General features: G+C 36.8%; 1 protein-coding gene and 1 long non-coding RNA gene across 4 annotated transcripts in view; one reads left to right on the plus strand and one right to left on the minus strand.

Annotated features, from left to right (window-relative positions):
* The window catches only part of bs (serum response factor blistered), a 217,938-nt gene that overhangs the window by 43,020 nt on the left and 153,647 nt on the right, over positions 1-21,271 (minus strand). The gene's annotated exons all lie outside the window — the stretch shown is intronic.
* The window catches only part of LOC145686065 (uncharacterized), a 71,068-nt gene continuing 50,337 nt past the window's right edge, over positions 541-21,271 (plus strand). Inside the window, exons 1-2 of one of the 2 annotated variants that reach the window (XR_014131512.1) lie at positions 541-715; positions 4,321-4,400. This is a non-coding gene — a long non-coding RNA (uncharacterized LOC145686065). The remainder of the gene's footprint in view (positions 716-4,320; positions 4,401-21,271) is intronic. The other variant, XR_014131513.1, reaches the window with a different exon arrangement.

Below are 21,271 nucleotides of genomic sequence, written 5' to 3' on the forward strand. Positions count from 1 at the left end.
CGCAGTGGAAAGAATATATAAAAATGAAACAAAAACTGCTTGAAAAATCAATGAATACAACGTGCTCCTGCACAACGCACATAATATACGCCTGAACCAAGGACTCTCGCACATAAAGCAAGTGTTCTGCTAAAACAAGTGAGGATAAAAACCAGAGCCTATTCTTATTTGACCATATATGTTCCGATAGAGTAATCCATAGTAGCTTTCGATAGGGCACGCCCCCTTCTCATTGTTGTCAGAGCAAGGTAAAGGAAATTTTCTAGATAGAATTGTTAGTGGGGGAAAATTATCCCGTTTCCCGTAACCCATAACTCTACATCCTATGAGGGGGTTACCCACTCGGGGGGGAGGACTTTGCAACCTGTTTCAGAGCGAAAGAGAAATCTACCAAAATTTCTCGCGGGCACTATCTGCCGACTACATATCTTCTGAACAATTACAATTTACAATACATCCATGTCGTTTCTTCCTTAGTATCATTTCATTTATATAACAATTGATGGTTTCTCCTCTCATGAACTGTGAAGAGGTTGTCACTGGCTGGAAGCCTTGGCGCGCGGATCTCTGTAAAGGCTCCTATTTGGACTTCCAATAACACGTGACTTGAGAGTGGAGTTGCGAGTGGGCGTGCAAGAGACCGAACCGAAAGAAGGAGCCAGTGTAGTGTTGCGGGGTGCGCTGGAAGGAGGCCTCCAGAGACTACCAATCAAAGGTAATGGAATATATCGGATTATTATTTTACTAACAGATTAACATGCTTAAATATATTCCTTGTGTTTATTATGATTAGTTGTCATAGAACACTTATGAATCCTAAGACATTTAACAATATTTATTCACAGCGATTCATCATTATTTTTAATTTTTTCTGCTTTGCGCTAAAACACATTTTACGCATTTTGAAATAATTTTTCGCAACACTTGTGCGAAACGTGTAACTGATTGGGTTTAATGTATATACAAATGTACATTTTTCTTTTTAAAAAATACTTAAGATAAAATATATGCGTTCTTTACTTTTACTGAAAAACATTTTACGCGGTTCGTTTTCTATCATATAATATAGATTGAGAGTATGGAATAGTCCGATTGCTTAGTTCATGCATTCGGAACTACTACTTCTGCTGTTTCATTGCACCCCCCCTTTTTTTTAAAAAAAGGAGGTTTTTGTTTTTTTAATGTTTCGCGTAATTATTTCAACAGATTTTTTTCTTAACCATCGAAATATGAATGCGTGCCATAACTTAATGCTTTTCGATAACTGGTTACTTCGTTAACTTTTTACCTGTTTGATACTTAAGCATATCCACTAGTTGTCTTGGCGGAAATAAAACAATAATATTCGGTTTCATCCATACAATCTGACGATACCCAAGTTATTTCTGAGACTTTAGAACTCCATTGAAAAGACCTTATATATATATATATATATATATATATATATATATATATATTAATGTTTAGATACCACTGCAATGTCATATTCAGAAGTTGGATCCCTAAGTTTAATGTTCTTTTATAGTAAATAAAACTGCAGATCTATTAAAATTGGAGTACAATTTAGACATTATTTGAAAATATTTGATTTCGGAATTTACTTCTATAACCGCCCTTATACACTCCAACCACAGTCGGGGCTGATCAACTGATCTGGTGGCCCGGGTCTGGAAAAAATAAGTGAAGTCAGCAGGAGTCACATATTACATTTCTGTGAAAGTACAGTAGGGAAGTTCAAGGAATATGTTTCATATTTTTGGTCATATTTTATTTTATGATTATGATTCTTTTTAGATAGCCAGTTAAGATTTTGATCAGAGTGGAGGCACCCGTCCACTTGGAGGCCTGGGGTTATAGCCCCCAAAGCCCCTCCCCTAACCCGGCCCTGCCCACAGTATATTTTTATACATAAACATATGAGGTTTAGGAAAGATAATTTATACCTATGTTTTCTGCTCTCTAAATGTACGGACGCACAAATTTTAAAGGAAGGATGGACACTTTTTTTAAAAAACATCATTACATAAAAGGTACAAACTTTGTTCTCTGATGATTCTTTTGAAAACACATTAAGAGGCAACATCATGAAGTATCAGAGATTTTGAACATGGCTTTACAATTATATCTTACACCAATTATAATTGTTAATGAGGAATCAACTACCGATGTGTCTTTTTATCTATTTATAAAATACGGTATGCAAAGCTTCATGTTCTGTGATGAAAAAAAAATAAACCAGGACGTGGCAACTATGTACCATCTGTTTACAATTTTATACAAAATAAATATTTTTACTTAAAAGTTTACATTATTTAATGCATACTAAGAAAAATGTATGATTTTTTCTCTTTTTTCCAATATCACAATCGCAGTGTATATTGTTAGATGTGGAATTAGAATCCATTCTATCACGGAATAAAATTATGTTGAAGTTAGCCGTTTGCTGTTAGACCTACTGAAAGCCGTTCCGAGAGGAAGAAGAAAAAAATAACCCTAAGCGTTCGTGCGGCAGAGCGATCAAAGCGCGCTTGAGTTTTCTCGACAGAACTATGTTAACGAGACGAGACAGTGTTGTTCCACTCAGCAGCACACCTGTATATGTATTACCCTATCAATTAAAAAGTTACTACACAAAACTCATAGAAATTTTATAATCTTGTATATGGACACATAAACTATTGAACATCAAACCTTGGTTCATTTCTGTGCAGAACAAAGCGAGATTTTTGTAAATTTGTGTACAACCCACCTTCTTTGGTTTTATCTTTGTGTCGGTCAAAGACACGGGATAATGCTTGTAGGGGCGGAAGAAGAGAGCCACTAACAGAAGGCCCACCAATGAAAATACTAAACCGACGTCATACAAGACGTTTGTGTTGTCTTTTTTTCTAATTTATTACGGACACAGCAACCGATGGAAAGAAGAGAATAAAAATAAGACAATACGATCATATATTTTCTTTTACTTCAAGTAGCTTATTAAAAACATTACTTTCGCTCATTTCATAGCATCTGTTAAATCAAGTTGGTAAATTATTAATTCTAATTTAAAATTGTAACTGTGGTTTACCCGAAAATTATATCTAATAATAATAATAATAATAATAATAATAATAATAATAATAATTACTGTAAACTTAGATAGATACCTCATCTAATTTATTAGTTAACTAACAGTAATGAAATGGGAAATTTCAGTAATGCCTCAAAGTTAGAGGGTGAGACACAAAATATGAAATAAATGCTGGAATGGCAAAATCGAAGGAAACCAGCTGGATATCCTATTAAAGTCCTTCAAGCGGCAAGAGAGCGAGGAGCACGCTATTACCGAGCCAGTACTATTAATCATCATTGTCTGTTGGAGACGAAGGTGGCTATAATAATTTGGCCAAGTTTTTATCCCAGTATTCGTACGGTGTAATTGAAAGGAGTCATTTCCTTTTTTCTTTCTTCCTTCATGATTTCATAGCTGTCCAGATTCCGTGTTTGGGTATTTTCCGGAAATCCGATTGCAAATGAGTGAGATGAACTATTTCTCCCCCCCCCGCCCCGGACACATATTACTTAGAACTAAGTGAAATGTAACGCTTACGTGATATAGCTCACTCGATGCTCATCGATTACCAGTATAACTACTAAAGCTTAAAAGAATAATATTGAAATAATGTCTTTGTCTTTAAATAAATACATATTTGCTTGATGATTTATTTGTTCGCTAGTCAGTTGATCGCCAATACCCAGTTAAAATAATATTCGTTCCAAAACTGAAGTTTTCATTGGTATATGGGATTATATGGGCGTTTATTATGATTATTATTTAGTTTAATGTCCCACGATTATGCACTAGGGTTAGAGACGGTGATGATGATTAACGAAATGGTGCAAAGAAGGAAGTAGTAGGAAACGGGGAACCGCAGATAATCCATGTAGATGTTTGTCCACCACAAAGAAAAAATGAAATGAAATCTCTGAGTTTTACATCCCACGATTATACCGGTTAGGCTAAAGGAGACGGTGATTATGAGTAATGAATGAAAAATGGTGGAATGAAAAAGTGGGAGGAAAGAGAGTACCTCGAGGAAACCCACGCACACGGTGTTTGTCCACCACAAAGTCCACTTGGCGGCTGGGATCGAACCCGGGACCACAAGCACCAGAGGTGAACGCTCTACCATTGAGCCACCGCGGCCCCTGTCCACCACAAAGGCCACTAAGCGCGAAGTATTATTATTATTATTCGTAAAACGTTGTGACTTTCCCTAAAATCTTTACAGACTACTGAAATTTTAAATTAAATTGCTACTTTGATTTTAATTTCAGATGGTGTTATTTATAACCTGCCGAAGACTATCCCTATCGAAGATAGACGAAGAAGCGAAGTGGTCATGATCTGATCAATGGTAAGTAAACTTTCTTTTTTTTTCTTTCTTTTTTTTTTTAATCCTTAAATATGAATATACCCAGATACTTTTAACCCTTAAGTAGACGCGTGGGGAATATCATACTCCATATGTTTATTTTCTTGTAGGTTAACAATCATATGCAGAATCATTTTTAAAGTACTAGTGCGGTCATAGTATATCATACATAAACTATGGTAAGTAACACTATACTCAACATTACCAACTAAATTAAATTTATCTATCTTCATCTATTATATAAAAGAGAACGCACAAATCCTTTGTTAGCTCATCACGCTAATACGGCTGAACCAATTTCTTTCATTTTTGGGGGGTTATTAGGATTTGGACCCTAGATGGTTTTTATCATATCACTTTAATTTTTAATTACCAGTGTCTTGAGATAATTGACCATTCAAGTGTCCATAACGTACAAATCCTTTGTTAGTTCATCATAGGTAGTGTTGTAAATAGAAAAAAAACGGTTCGTATTTTTTCAGAAATCTACGTTTTTTTTAGAAAAAAAACATTGCCTCTCGTTTTTTTTCTAAATTTCGTTTTTTTTCAAATAGTCATTTGTAATGCATCTTACGTCTATTTAAGAATGAAATATTTTTATGTAGGTGTAATCACCGTAAAATGCAACATAAAGTAATCGCTAGATACTGATACGCTACAAATATTTTACAATTTATATGAATACCATACCTATTAACAATTCGGGTTTCAGCAGTTTTCATCAATATCAACTAAGAAATAAAAGTAGAAATGAAATTTTGTTTTTTCGTGAAAGCAGGCCATTAATAAACACGAAAATAATGTCACGAACAGTATAAAATTCCAATAACTTGTCTAAAGGTAAAAACTAATACTAATTTGCCTAATAGTATTTTTCTAAATGTCATATATAAATAATTTGTCGACTAGATATATATGATATGCAGAGCCGGCTCTACCACATATGCAGTGGCGTATTTACGATTTTGTTTCGGGAGGGGTTTTGCTAACTTTCGGGGGGGCTTTGCCTGAAAATGTGAAAATTCTGCAAGATATTTCATATACTTTACTATAGTAAGTACGATTTCGGGGGGGGGGGGCTTAAGCCCGGAAGCCCTCCTAAATACGCCACTATATATATGCAACACGTGCATTTGCGTGGAACGGCAAGCTTGGATGGTCCGGCAAAATCTGTCATAAGTATATTATTTAAATTAAATATTTCTTGTTGGAAACAGACTTCATGATGATGGTAGATACAATTACTAAGCTGACCTTCTATTTGAATACTTCATTCATAAATTATGTTTAGGTTGCATTAGTTTAAGGCCACATGGACAATGCTAAAGCAAATGGTCGAATAAATCCGAGCACAAATTGCTTGGTTGTTGTCAAATGCAAGAATTCAATTCTCGAATAGTAGTGAATATCTGCTCCATTTAGTAAGTTATCACAGTTTTGATATGAAAGTAGTCTTGTTTTTGTCAGAAGCAAGTTCCTTATCATTGAAGATAGAAATAAGTTTCTTTTTTTAAATGTTAGAAGATGTAGAAGAAAAATCAAGAAATAAAGATAAAAGAGCTAGTTGCACTGGAATTGCAAACTGAAACATTGAGATTGAAGCTCGATAGTGAATTCTATAAAAAGGATTACCATATTTCCTATGCAGGTGTGTTTGCTTTATCTTTCACTATCATAATAGATTAACATTTAAAGAAAAAAATAGATACAACGGAATTGCATTTTTAGTAAGTATTTGAGCCTTTCTGAGTGCGACTGCACTTACCCTCACCTTTGTTGTTCATGCTGGAGTAGCATACTTAAAATAATGACTTCTAAGATTTATTCTTTCTGGAGAAAGGGGGAGGCGGCAAATTATTCCATTGCACGAGGCGACAAATTGACTAGGATCTGAATATAGGATGACTCAATTTGAAGTAATGCAGGGTGTTTCAAAATTAATATTAGGTTTTTGACACTTTTTAGTATCTATTACAATTAACTTACAATTCTAAATATTATATCAAATGAAAGAGCAACTCAAACAGTTTTGTACTCACGCATGTGCATACGTTGTTTCTTCTGTCTGCCGTTAGAAAGAGCAAGTAGCAAAGATGGAGACTAGAGAGCAGAAAGCTTTTTGTGTTTTAATAAAGACTGAACCTGTACAGTGCAACCGTCTGTGTGAAGAATATTAAGGAGACGCTTGCAACTACGTCTTTATTGTTTACAGTTGCTACAGGTCTAAAACCTAAACTACGGTTTACGTGCCAATTTCGCAAGTGAAATATTGCTGCATAACAATGAAGATTTTCTGGATCGTGTCGTCTACAGTGATAAATCGACTTTTCACCTAAGAGCTAATGTGAACACTCATAATGTTTGCATCTGGCCGTCAGCAAATCCTCAGGAGATGGTACAATTGAAACGAAACTCCCCTAAATTGAATGTGTTTTGTGCCATATGGCGGAAAGTTTATGGGCCTTTCTCGCCTATCGACTAGATGTGTGCCGTGTGATGAATGAATCTCACATTGAACACTTGTAGCAAAGACTGTTTGAGGTGCTCTTTTACTTCATGCATTGCTTATAATTGTTCGTAAAATGTAATAAGTACTACGAAGACTTAAAACCCCAAAATTTATTTTGAAACACCCTACATTTCTCACCAACAGTGTTGGAACTAAGATGTAAAAAGGAGAAAAAATTTTCCTTATAAAGTTATTGTTTACAACGATATTATTATTAGTCGAGACTATAACTACAACAACAACACGAGTTAGTAGTCAAAAAAAAATGTAATCAAGTGTATACTCGGTGGTCAAGCACTTGTTTGATCCGCTCCAGTGTGGACACTAATTAAGATATCGGGATATTATTCTTGCAAAATGTGGTTGGACTATAGTTTATCATATTAATTTCTTTTTCTTCTGGTGTCGAATTTCACCCCTGTAAAAAATTCGAGAATTTTCTAATTTCGAATTTCCTTTACTTTTTTCCCCTGTAGCTTCCTTCGTTGTAGAAAGACATCCTTAAGACTTGCCAGGTAGATACCTCTGATGGATACCTAACTGTTGACATCAATTGGATGGGCCTGCGCGTAGTGTTGCCAATTAGGGAATTTAAAATTCTCCTATATTTGGGCAAAAAATTAGAAATTTTTGTTTATAAATCTTTAGCTATACGTCCGAGTGCAAGTCAACTTACGCCAATCGAACATTTGTCCTTACTTAACAAACGAAAGTACAGATCGTTACATGGGGTAATTAGGGAACGCACGTAAAATTCGTATTTAGGTTCTAGCCCTTGATTTTTCTAGTTTTTCCTTGCCTTTCTCTTTACCGCAATATATTTTTGATAATTAGAAGCTTTGTTCCTTAAATATCGCCATAATACTTGTAGGATATATTAGTGGTGTACCAATGTTTAATTTAAGATAGTTTGCGTCTGTCTGGTTGCAGTGTTGCCAGCTACAGAATATTTTAATTCCATATTTTAGGGGGAAATTTTGGAAAAATTATATGTTTTGTCTCTATTATTTCCCTCTTGTTGGCTATATCGGAACAAACGTACCAGTATCTGGAGGTCTCGTGTTTGCTCTACACAACGCACTATAGAAAGTTTCAATAGGATAATTAGGGGAAGTACAGTTGAGGTTTACAGTGGACCTTGTTCTCTAATTGAAAAGATAACTGTGATTTTTTTTAAGGTAGAATGAGATATTTGTTATTGACATGCTTACTTTATTAGATATGTCACAAAACTTGTAGGATATATTAGAGGAATACCAAAGCTTATTTTAAGATAGTTTGTGTGTGTCTGATAGTAGTGTTGCTAGCTACAAAAAAAATTAATTCCAGATTTTAGGGGCAAATTTTGGGAAAAATTCCCTTTTTTATTTCTATTATTTCCTTCTTGTTGGCTACATTCAAACAAATGTACCAGTATCTAACAGCCTCATCCTTAGCCTACACAGCGCACCATAAAAAGTTTCACTAGAATAATTAGGGGAAATACAGTTGGGGTTTATAATAAACCATGTTCTGGAAATTGGAAGAAAATGGTGAATTTCTGAGGTAGAATGAGAGTTGTTTTTTTAATTTCATGTTTACTTTGTTATATATCGCCATGATACTTGTAGGATATATTCTTCGAGTACTACGGTTTATTTTCAGATAGCTTTCGTCTGTCTGATGGCAGCGTTTCCAGCCAAAACAATTAATTCCCGCTATTAGGTGAAAAATTCGGAAAATTTCCCTTTTCCCCTCTATTATTACCCTCTTACTGGCTACATTGAAACAAACGTACCACTACCTGAAAGCTTCCTCTTTGCTCTACAGAACACACCATAAAAAGTTTCAATAGGATAATTAGAGAAGCTGTACCCCGGCATATTTAATTTTTGCCTCTGAGGCGTAAAAAGTGTCAAAATTTCATGTGTATGACAGATTTTTTTTTTTCCTCTTTGAATGGAAGCCAGCGACTTCAGGATTTCACTGTACCTTGTCAACACACCAAAGATTTGTTTAGGTGACTTGAACCCATATAGCAGCAGTGGTGCTAGATACAAAAAATTTTTGAAATTCGGTTAGGGAATTTTTTGTAAATTTTCACCCCTACATTTCCCTCAATAATTTCCCACCCGTTGGTAACACTGCAATGCAACTTACACCAAAAGATAGCCACATCCATTTTCTTAAAAACAAGGCCTTAACCATATCAATCGAATGAATAGTTTTTGAGCAATAAGTCAGTAACTGGAAATGTAGGGAAACGCCAAAAATGACCTGGGACCGAAAGGAATAATCACACAATTTTGCTCGTATAGGTTCAAAGAAACAAACGATTTGTAAGTTACGAGGGCTTCGGCTCAAGTTCTGTTGATTATTTCAATAATCTGCAACATAAATCAATAAATAATAGTTGCCAGAAAAAAAACAGATTTTTGAAAAAAAACATGAAAAAGAACGATGTTTTTTATTGAAAAAAAACTTCACAGAAAAAAAACCGTTTTTTTACAACACTAATCATAGGTATAAAAATAAACGTATTTATATGCAACCCGCATGACCGTGTCACTCGGCGGGTTAACATAAATGACAGGCGATATAATGTTAACATTTACTGCAATCTACTATGGTTTTTATCATATCACTTGAAAGCGAAAAAGTAAAAATTATCTAAGTAACAAAGTTTATTGCGTTCCGGGGTGACCGCAGCGAAGCGGGGCGGGTTAACATAAATGACAGGCGATATAATGTTAACATTTACTGCAATCTTCTATGGTTTTTATCATATCACTTGAAAGCGAAAAAGTAAAAATTATCTAAGTAACAACGTTTATTGCGTTCCGGGGTGACCGCAGCGAAGCGGGGTGAACGCTGCTAGTATATTATAAGAAACTTTTCTGATAGAGTACCATTCTAACATTATTTAGATGCACATTACTGTTATAATACATATCACAGTACTTAATTAATAATTTCTAATGATATTAATAAACCCAGGATTGCCAACTACATTGAATTTCTTGTATCTTTCGACTCAATGACATTTATCTGTAATGCCATTATGATTCAAATTCCCATCCACTTGAAATAAACGAACAATATTTTCCAGTCAAACGCATATGAAACACATTCCACCGCATCAGCTCATTTGTTAAAGAACAATGGGCAAATACCTCGTAAAGCAGTTGAAATTTTAAAGAAACAATACTACCACATTATAAAGACTAACAGTGGGGTACTTTATACCCCAACGCGCCTGCTTAAGGGTTAACGGTGTTGAGTACCTACGCCATCTTTGATTTTTAGCTCACTAACTTTTTCTTCTTGATTTCTTTGATTTTTACTATACTTTTTTAAAAATGAATTCACATTATTTATAAATTTAATTTTCACGAAATAAGAAACATTTAACTAGAAGTGAAGAAGAAATCAGTAAAATCAAACCATTAAAACTCTGATTCGTTCCAAAGAAAAAAAAATAAATCGATTGAGCTAAAAACTGAAGGTAGCACACGTATTTACCATCGTTAACTAGGTACAATTTTCTTGCATCTTATATAATTATGTGGAATATTTCTTATGCTTTTATTTCTCCTATGTAACCACCACGGAAAGTCTGACCATGTTTGTGTATTATGTAGGCTAATTAGTTGTTTCGCCCGAGCCATCGGCCCCGCTGTGTATAATAGGATAAAACTGTGCTTAATTAGTAATTCTATTTTCTTAATATATATATTTTAAGTCTGCCCATCAACCACTCCAAACTCCGTACCATATTTATACAATTTAGGGATGACCAAAATTTTCCGGATTCCGAAAATTTTGTTTTCTGGAATCAGAAATTTCACTTTCCGAATTTCGGAATTCGGAAAAATTTCGGAATTTAGAAAATTCCAGATTTCAGAAAAAATCCGCAATAATTGTATTAGGGATGGGCAATTCCGGAATTTTTCCGATTTTACTTTCCGGATTTCGGAAAGTAAAAATTCCGGAATTGGCCGTCTCTAATACAATTATTTAAGAGCTTCGTTACAAAGGCAAGCGATAGCGCACATAGCGACATCTATTAGCGTCAGATAAGCACGTTATTGCACAAGTAGCGACATCTATTAGTGTAACTGTTAATGATATTTGCGTGACGCACAAACTAAGACGTTTACCGTTTTTATTATTAGGATAAAATCGTACAATCAGCGTTGTCTTAAGAACTAGCAAATGCCTCTACGTATTACTGTGGACAATATTTTGCGTTCTTCGATCTGTATCTTTCATATAAAACTCGTCCGGACTCTTGCACAAAAATCGAACGTCGTGTATGGACATCTTAGGGAAGCACCCCATTTATTTTTCTTCTCTTTTGGGCCAAATATGAAGAAATCCTTAAACAGGTGTATTATTATTTAAATGAGAACTCCAAATACCAAATTTTTTGACACTACATTAAGAGATTCCGACTTATGGACTCATTTTAATAATTCTAATCTCCAAGTTTCTTTCTTCCCACCCAACGCTCTTTTTTAGATCAAATATGAAAAAAAGCCTGATACATGTATCTAATTATTTTAAAGATGTCCAATTACAAATAAATAAATAAATAAAATAAAATATGCCTGTAACCTTGAGAGATTCCGACATATGGGCATCTTATTATGGTAACTGTAATCTTCACCCCTTTTCGTCTCCTTCTAGGTCAAATGTAAAAATAAATAAATAAAAAATGCTGAAACACGTCTAATTTATTTTGAAGGTAAGTTCATATAGTTTCATGTCTAACCTTAAGAGGTTCCGACATAATACATTTTAATACAATAATTGTCACCCCTCTTTCCCTCCTTCCTCGTCGAATTTCCAATTCGTTATTATTTAGTTTAGTAACCTTCCTTAGTGGTACTTTATACCACTGGTTCCCAACCAGTGTGTCGCGTAGTCCCATATGATGTGTCGCTAAATTTTAGAATTCAACCAACAGCAGTATCACGTGTACACTACGCAAAGGAATTTGGATTGTATGGCATATTTTCGCAACTAATAATGAAACAGACAGTGGCAGTAAATCTCTAATTGACTATAGAATCGATCGTTTCTCGCTATCTATTACCGTTTTTACTGTATAGTGATCAACGTTAAAACCGAACTGGTTTCTTTCTGCCCTTCTGGTTTGAATAGAGAGCTAAAAGAACATGTGGTACTTATTCTTAGAATATTAAATCAATTCCAAAAAGCTACTTCTTGCTATATATTACCTTTTCATTCTATTGCGGTCAACGCTAAAGCCGAAAGTTATTGATTTCTGCCACTTTTCAGACTTGAATAGAGGGTTAAGAGAAAAAATGGTATATATCCTTAGAACGCCTAATGGATTCCAAGAAACAGCTTCTTGTTCTAGTCTTCAAATCTAGACCTCAATGGCTGATAGTGTTAATATCGTAATTAACCAATTTTATTGTGTTCATGTTCGCCATTAACTTCGACATAGCATCTCCTCACTCTCCCCATGATGTACATTCAATAGCAAAAGCATCTTCTCACTGACTGCTTTAACTCCATTAGATAGGGTCCAGTACTTTTGCTGGTATCGCAAAACGCCTGGACGGATGCAGCCCAACTTACACCTACCCACATGCGTCTCTGGCCGGGAGAAAGGGGAACGTCTCTCTTTCTCTCTAAAATTGTGTGCAGGAGAGAAAATGGGGGCGAAATTAAATATTTCAGTTTAACGTTATTCGATTAGGCTAAGGGAGAGAGATGATTAAGGTAACTGAATGTTGACGGAAGGAATGGTGGAATGAGAATATGGGAGGAAATAGGAATACGCAGAGAAAACCCCGACGAACACAAACAATGTTGTCCACCACAACTTACGTAGCCGGGGACCACACCCTCCAGACGTAAGCGCCCTACCCCTGAGCTCCTTGTCCCCGTACATGGCTCAGTGGTAGAGCACTTACCTATGTCTCAGGTTCGATCCCCGGTCAAGTAAGTTTGTGGTGAACATCATCCTGCCCGTGGGTTTTCTCGGGTACTCCCATTTCCTCCTACTTTGTCATTCCACTCATTCATCCATCATCATTTACTTGTAATCATCGTCTCCCTCACCTTGTAGGGCATAATCGTGGGACACAAGAGAGAAAATGGGTGAAGACTGAAAGTACTTATATGGAAGTAGTCTAGTCAGTGGCGTAGGGAAAGGGGGCCAGAGGCCCCCCCCCAAAGAGGTCCGACATTGTACTTTGGTACTTTGACGTTTGTAATTTTTTTTTATATATTTTTATGTTTATATATTTTTTTGTTTGTAATGTTTCTATATGTACCTATAACAGCACTTGCCCCCCCCCCCAAACACACATCCTGGCTACGCTACTGAGTCTAGTACTACATTGTGAATCTGTTTAGATTGAACGTTTCTTCTGAGTGTCGTGGTATAATGGAAGTAAAGCAAAGACTACAATGACTACAATTGATGGGTAGTATTAAAGCATATCATCGCTATGTCAAGGCAAATACAGGGTGTCCGGAATGGGACTGACGACTTTTAAAAGTGTATAGTTTTAATCTAGTCAGATACAGAAGAAAAAAAAAAACATGTTTTCTGTTCAACTTTGTTCTCTCTGATGAGGCAACTTTTCACTTGTCTGGCTGTGTTAACAGACACAGTGTTAGGATATGGGGATTTGAGAATCCGCATGTGTAGGGCTACGTAGAATATTCTAGAGACAGTCCCAAATTGAATGTTTGGTGTGCTTTAACACATAATGCAGTTATAGGCCCCTTCTTTTTCATAGAGCAAACCATAACAGGAAATGTGTTCTTAGACATGCTTCAACACTGCTGTTCCCCAGTTACAATATTTGCAACCTCAAGTGATATTCCAATTGGATGGTGCCCCCGCCACATTGGAGCCTACAAGTGAGGGAGTACCTTGATACTGAATTTCCTGGCCGTTGGATAGGCCGTGATGGGACAATTAGGAGGCCTCTATGCTCTTCTCATGTTACCCAGAAAATTATGGTCATAATTAATCCTGTCCAGAATTTCAGTAGAAAATGCTGCTCTCTGTGGCTCATCGTTGGGCTTAATTTCTTGCAACAATTGCACCTTATACGCGCGCAAACGTAATTGTTTGTGTACCACATCGTGCACTGTTGATTTTGGAATTGCCAATTGCCTGCTCGCTGTGTGAATTGACTTCCTCGGGTTACATGAAAAACACTCTCTTATTGCTTCCACATTTTCTTCTGACACGCGATTTAGCATTGCTGTGTTGTTTGCTACACTCCCCATTGATAAAAATTGATCCTTCCACCTGGATACTGTTGCGTGATGAAGGATCCTTGTGGTAAACACGTCGAAAGTTTCGTTGAACTTGAATAACACTTTTTGTCTCTGCAAACCACAACACGCGTTGCGCCTTTTCGACTGCCGACGCCATTTCTGTTTATCGGCGATACTAGCGCCGTCATCAGTAGTTGTTCAAGTATGAAAACTTGCTGAACAAAACTTTGAATTTTCCTTCAATATGATTTTTTTCTGTATCTCTGATCATATTAAAACTATACACTTTTAAAAACCGCCAGTCCCATTCCGGACACCCTGTAGATTACTTAAGTTACATAATGACCTTTATGTACGGAAAATTCTAAAATTGTAGTGAGTGACAGAACATTATGATGAACGCCAATGATAAGAAAGAAACAAAACGCTGAAGTTGTTTTGTGCTGATTGAAGTAGAATCCCATTGAAAAATATAGCCAGGAAGGAAAGGGTAGGAATAAGTTGAATTGAGTTGATTTTGAGCTTAACGTCCCGTTCAGCAGCGAGGCTATATGAAACGTGAACCTACTCATTAACGTGGACTCCGAACCACTTGAGCTCCCGCCGGAAATCGAACCCGGGTCTGCCGCGCCAAAGGCGTGTACGCTAACCGTAGGAACAAGTTGGTACTAAATCTAGATGTATGAGTATTTTGAACTTTGTTAGTAAAGTGCGGTATCGTGAAGGTAGCACAGCTAAGATGCGTGTGTTTGGAAAACTATGGGAAGAAAATGTAGAAACAAAGTTGCACTGATTGATGTAAAATAGAAAACGCATAGAAAATCGAACTGTAAATTAAGAGAAATCGACAAAGGAGTGAAGGTGACAAGAGTAATTAAAAAGGCAAAATAAATCTGAATAATGTTTATAGAAGTAAAGTTCATGAAAACAGAAAGGAAGCAAAGGAAAATAACTACGACAATGTAGAAACTAAGGATTGAAATGAATAACGAGCGAAATACAGCTTGAATTAAATGGAAAGGATACATTAATGAGATGTATGGCAGAAAGAATAAACTATGTATTTTAAGCATTAAAAAAGAAAACGAAGTAGAAGAGAACTACAAAGAAATCCCGATACTAAGGGACAAGTTGGAGAATATATAGCAAAATGAAGAATGAACAAGTAGAAAATATAATTATTCCGTTGTTTAAGAATAAAAGAGAAGAAGGGAAGAAAGAAATATTAGGAATTTGTAATCAAATAATGAGAGCGTCATAAGAGCGTCGTAAGCATTTTACAGAGTTAAGATTTCATTAGCTAAAAAATAAGGACTATAAAACTACACTGGCGCAGTCTCATTTAAAAACACTCACGGATCTGACTCAAAATTGATGTACGAGAAGGGGATGGTAGGTGGTAGTGTTCAACATGGCACACTCTGAACATAATGCAAAACATACAATATTTTCTTAATAGGATCCCAAGCTGATATGTAACTGTTCGGGCGCATATCTGGTCAAATGTTGTAAGCTATGTCTGCTTGAGAAATATAGGGATGCCCGATATACTGCTGGAACATAGAGTCCCAGAAAAAGTCCAGATAAGGTCGGAAGACATCACAAATGCACAACAAACTAGTCATATTCCCCTGGATGAAGATAAGAGTCGAACTCTTTATCAACTACCAGAAATCAAGTGAGGGTTTTATTGGATGAATGAGAACATGCTAGATTTTTCCCACTCATCTGTTTAAGTTTACATACACATACACAAGAGAGAAACTACTTTCATCGTTGAATACCACCAACTTCCATCCGGCTTGCCATTGTAGTCCCCCCCCCCCCCCGATGCCACCGCAGATTTCTTGACAATGAGCAGGTGTCGGAGCAATCACGCAAAAGTAATTCAAAATGGTAGATCAATATTCAACAATCGATTGTTTAGTTGAGTTGATTTTGAGTTTAACGTCCAATTCAGCAGCGAGGCTATATGAGACCTGCTGATTAACGTGAAATCCGAACCACATGATTCCGAAAGGGAACGGTCGCCGTTCTGCCAGTAAGAGTAACTCAAATGGCCTTTCTTAACAGAACACTTCGATATGTCGTGAAAGCACTTAAGAGGACGTATAGGCGACGGGAACGCTCTGCCTCCCGTTGTGCATACCCCTTATGGACCACAGACATGATTGTGTCCTCTCCATTCAATTTCATTGAAAGATGCAATAGAACGGAAATACCATGCTACCTCTTCTTCGTCTCAACATACAGCAGCGCGCGAAAACATTTAATTGTACAGTTGACTTTGTTGGTGTCGTCCAGGAGTGTAGAGATAGAGTGTGACCCACACTTGAATATTCTTTTCCGAAAATCTTCATACTGCTAGCAGCTTGTCTCCTAGAAATCCTACGATCAACCTGCAGTTTGCGGTACCCGAACTACCGGAACTATCAAACTAGCTCATCACGTTGTCCACAGACACTAGTGTTGCCACGAGACGAGACATTTCTCGTGTCCCGTCTCGTCTCGTCTCGTAAACGAGACGAGACACGAGGCGGGACAGAACCCATTTAGACGAGACGAGACAGACTACTTATCCCGTCTCGAAAACGAGACGAGACGGGATGTCTCGAGAAATGTCTCGTCTCGTCTCGTGTCTCGAAAATGAAAACGCTGGCGGGATTGGCCAAGATTGAAATTGCCAGTGGTCATATAGATTGCAAAAGGAAAATCCCCTTTGTGAGAAAAAATGTTGAAAAGCCTTCATAGAAAAGTGTCCTCTGTCTATTGAACAGTGGCGGACGGTGGATTGTGGTTTCGGGTGTTGCAGTACGAACTATAAGAGACAGAAGATATAAAGTTGACTCATTGACTAATCAGCATAACTTTAGATGCAAATGCTATGTGACATGTTAAATTAAATTCTGTTTTTTAAAAATAAAAATGCAGGACATTTTATCCGATTAATCACCATAATTACTTAGTAAGTTCATTCTCCTCTCTTTGATTGGAGCAAATCTGTCTAATACATGCCGGTTGAACTCTGGTATTCTTATTGTCAGGCCTTTTTCGATGGAAAGCATAACCAATGGTGATAACCTTTCTTGGGACATTCAATTCCTTGAAAGTGTCAATTCTTTCTCATGTGAAAAAAAAAAAACTTTTCGTCTTTTACCATAGGTACAATTACAGTAATATTAATTTCAGAAGCTTTGTAGATTCACTAAATATTTTTTCTAGGTTATTGCAAACGATTCATTCTAGCTAGTGTTGCCACGAAACGAGACACGAGACGAGACAAGACGGGACGTCTCGTGAAATGTCTCGTCTCGTGTCGTGTCTCGAAAATGAAAACGCTGGCGGGAATGGCCAAGATTGAAATTGCCAGTGGTCATATAGATTGCAAAAGGAAAATCCCTTTGCGAGAAAACATGTTGAAAAGCCTTCATAGAAAAGTGTCCTCTGTCTATTGTATGAAACAATGGTTATACATGAGCTTCCAGGAATATTATCCTTAATGTCTTGTCCCCAATTCCCCTTGCTGTAAACTGAGGAATTCTCATTTTTTTCATTTCTGGCTGGAATGATGACAAACAAAATCAAAGACAGGGAAGATTTTTACAAGGTCAAGAAACCGAACTACCACCACCATCTATTCAATTTGAACTGGGTAAGGTCTACACTCATTACAGGCTGTACTTGAAAGTTCTGGCTGAGATGGCGGAAGAGAACAGAATAGACTACACTTGTCTTTATTCCCTGGTGGCGGTATTCTTTTCGCTATATGAACCGAAATTAATCGAAAACGGCAATTGAAGTATGTCATCTTGCAACTAAAATTTTGTCTTCTCTCTCGCTCTCTCTCTCTCTCACACACATACAAATAAAAACACACTTTTACCATTTTACCAATCGCTCGGTTATTATACAGCAGTCATGTAAAATTCACCTCTCCGTTTGGAAGGCGAGTGAAGGACAAAGAAAGCAGATATTATCGACGAACCCTTCAAATTGTTTGCTTTCAGCAAATTTCTGATACTAACAATAACACTTTAGGTGAAGAGGTTTTACAGGGGGGCCTTTGTTTTGTTACGCGGAAATGTTTGATCTGACCAGAGTGCGAAATTGCCCTCTGCTTGCATGTTGAGAGGAGGGGAATACTTCCCTTTCCTAGTGAATAATATTCTTTAGGACCTAAATTATCTTCAGAAATGGTTTCTTACAGAGTGTAAAGAACATTTGGTATAATATTCATGGAACTCCGTTGAAAACAGAAAATATCATGAGAATGATCAAAATTCGAACATTGAAGAACATAATTAACAGAAAAGAAATAGGATACCCAAACCATAATTTTAAACCTGCTATAAAATGTATATCTTATATTTTTACTAATTCCTTACTCCCATGAAAGTATCCTGGGGAGGATATTCTCTCCAAGTTTTTCAGACTTAAATCCTTTTATCCCGTACGATTTCGCCCCCTGACACAATACGAAAAAACAAATGCTGTTAAAATCCATACACATGACCTTTCCGAGACTCAACCCGGGGCCTTCAAGCCGATGGTCTATCGCCGAAGACCGCTCGGCTTGGTATGAAGATGTACGTTGTATGATTGCGAATAGATCTCGACAATTTAAGGAACTTTAATCCAAAATGGCCACCCAAAAATCAACTTTTTTTTTAGAGCACTAGCTAATCTGGGTGTACTGTCATGAGTTTGTTACACAAACGGGGCAATTACCATATAGTAGCACACACCCCGCGGTTATGGGAACAGATTTGTACCATGGAGGTAAAGTCTGGCCGCAAGCATTTTTTGGTCCGATGTGTCGTTCAGCTCCCATTACTATGGCACTTTAAGTTGAGCTTACTGTGCAGTAACATATAAAATTTCAATCAAATACTTTCCATTACTCAATAAAATTATTTGGTTCCGAGCTTACTTTAAAAAAAAAATTGCAACAAATCTAAACATGCTAAAATGTGAAGTAGTTTTTGGATTGGTATGGAAACCTAAAGGCTGGAATATATGAAATCAAAGTGTACACACATATCTCTCTCTCTATTTATCTATATCTTTCCATGTCTCTCTCTCTCTCTCTCTCTCTCTATATATATATATATATATATATATATATATATATATATATATATATATATATTATATAAAAGAGAACGCACAAATCCTTTGTTAGCTCATCACGCTAATACGGCTGAACCAATTTCTTTCATTTTTGGGGGGTTATTAGGATTTGGACCCTAGATGGTTTTTATCATATCACTTTAATTTTTAATTACCAGTGTCTTGAGATAATTGACCATTCAAGTGTCCATAACGTACAAATCCTTTGTTAGTTCATCATAGGTATAAAAATAAACGTATTTATATGCAACCCGCATGACCGTGTCACTCGGCGGGTTAACATAAATGACAGGCGATATAATGTTAACATTTACTGCAATCTACTATGGTTTTTATCATATCACTTGAAAGCGAAAAAGTAAAAATTATCTAAGTAACAAAGTTTATTGCGTTCCGGGGTGACCGCAGCGAAGCGGGGCGGGTTAACATAAATGACAGGCGATATAATGTTAACATTTACTGCAATCTTCTATGGTTTTTATCATATCACTTGAAAGCGAAAAAGTAAAAATTATCTAAGTAACAACGTTTATTGCGTTCCGGGGTGACCGCAGCGAAGCGGGGTGAACGCTGCTAGTATATATATATATACAGACACTAAAAAGCAAGTGGGCTGATAATATACGATAGTGTCGTGGATGGTGACACCTTTACATCGAACTTTGCTTGTCGTGTGAACATTATTTCACATTAGTGTCTTCATCTTCGACGTACCTATGAGCAATTCACTATATATTCGTGTATTGAAACTGGTGAAACAAATTTCAATGTTTTAGAATTAAAAAAAAAAAAAAAAAACAGGGTCGAGAATCCTCAGACAACTAACAGCAGAGATATATTATCTTGTAAATCATTTGTCCTTGCCTTGTGAGCTTCTTTGAATTTATTTTTAAGACCTTTAGGCAACTTTGGCTCACCCCGAACGGATGATAATGGGAAAATTAGTGGAATGAAGAAAGTGGTAGGATACTAGACAACTTCGAGAAAACACACACATTCGAAAAATGAAATGAAATCTTTGAGTTTTACGAACCCGAGACGCCAAGCACCAGAGGTTAACGCTCTTCCACTGAGCTACCGCGGCCCCCACACACATTCGATGTTTGTCCACCACAAAGCTCACATGGCACTAACCGAGATCGAACCGACTACCACATACACCAGAGGTGAAGGCTTCACGGTGTAGCTACCGTGACATTTCTTGTCTTTGAGTCCTGTGTAATACTTGTAACTTAGTTGTATCTTGATTAGCATGGTGCAGCCTGCTACATTTTACTTTCGTTCCCATGGTATGCTGCTATATTTTTTACGAGACGAGACAAAACAAGACAAACGAGACGAGACCGGACAGAACCTCTCGAGACGAGACACGAGACGGGACGAGCACATTTTTTTCGAGACGGGACACGAGACGAGACATGCTTTGCACGAGACGGGACGAGACAGGCTGAAGTCTCGTCTCGTGACAACACTAACAGACACACTTTCTGTGGTGGAATTTCGTTCGAATAGATCATACACTGTGTGCTGAGTGATTTAAATATAGCTTATCACCAATACCTTAGTTTCACATTGTACGCACAATCACATTCTGCTTCAAATAAATACGAGGGTCACTACGAAAGTTTTGAGATACGCATTGTTGTGGCACAGTATTTGAATTGCAACAATTGCGTTCGGTAGTGGTATCCAGAGCGAAGAAGCGAAGCAAGTTTCAACTCGCCTTGCTTATCGGCGTGGCCGTATCGCCTTCACTTGTTTGTTGATGTGAGCAGTATTCGGCTGTCTAGAATGGAGCTCGAAAGGGAACATTTTCGGGCAATGATCCTTTACGATTTCAAAAGTGGTTTGAACGAGATACAAAGCCTTGACCGTTTGCAGGGGGCATTTGAAGACCTTCCCGTGCTACAATTTTTCGGTGGTTTCGTGAATTCAGAAGTGGCCGGGCATCGCTTAAAGATGA

The sequence above is a fragment of the Thermobia domestica genome, chromosome 5 (assembly GCF_964235325.1).
Source record: "Thermobia domestica chromosome 5, izTheDome1.hap1.1, whole genome shotgun sequence".
Classification (NCBI taxonomy): Eukaryota; Metazoa; Arthropoda; class Insecta; order Zygentoma; family Lepismatidae; genus Thermobia; species Thermobia domestica.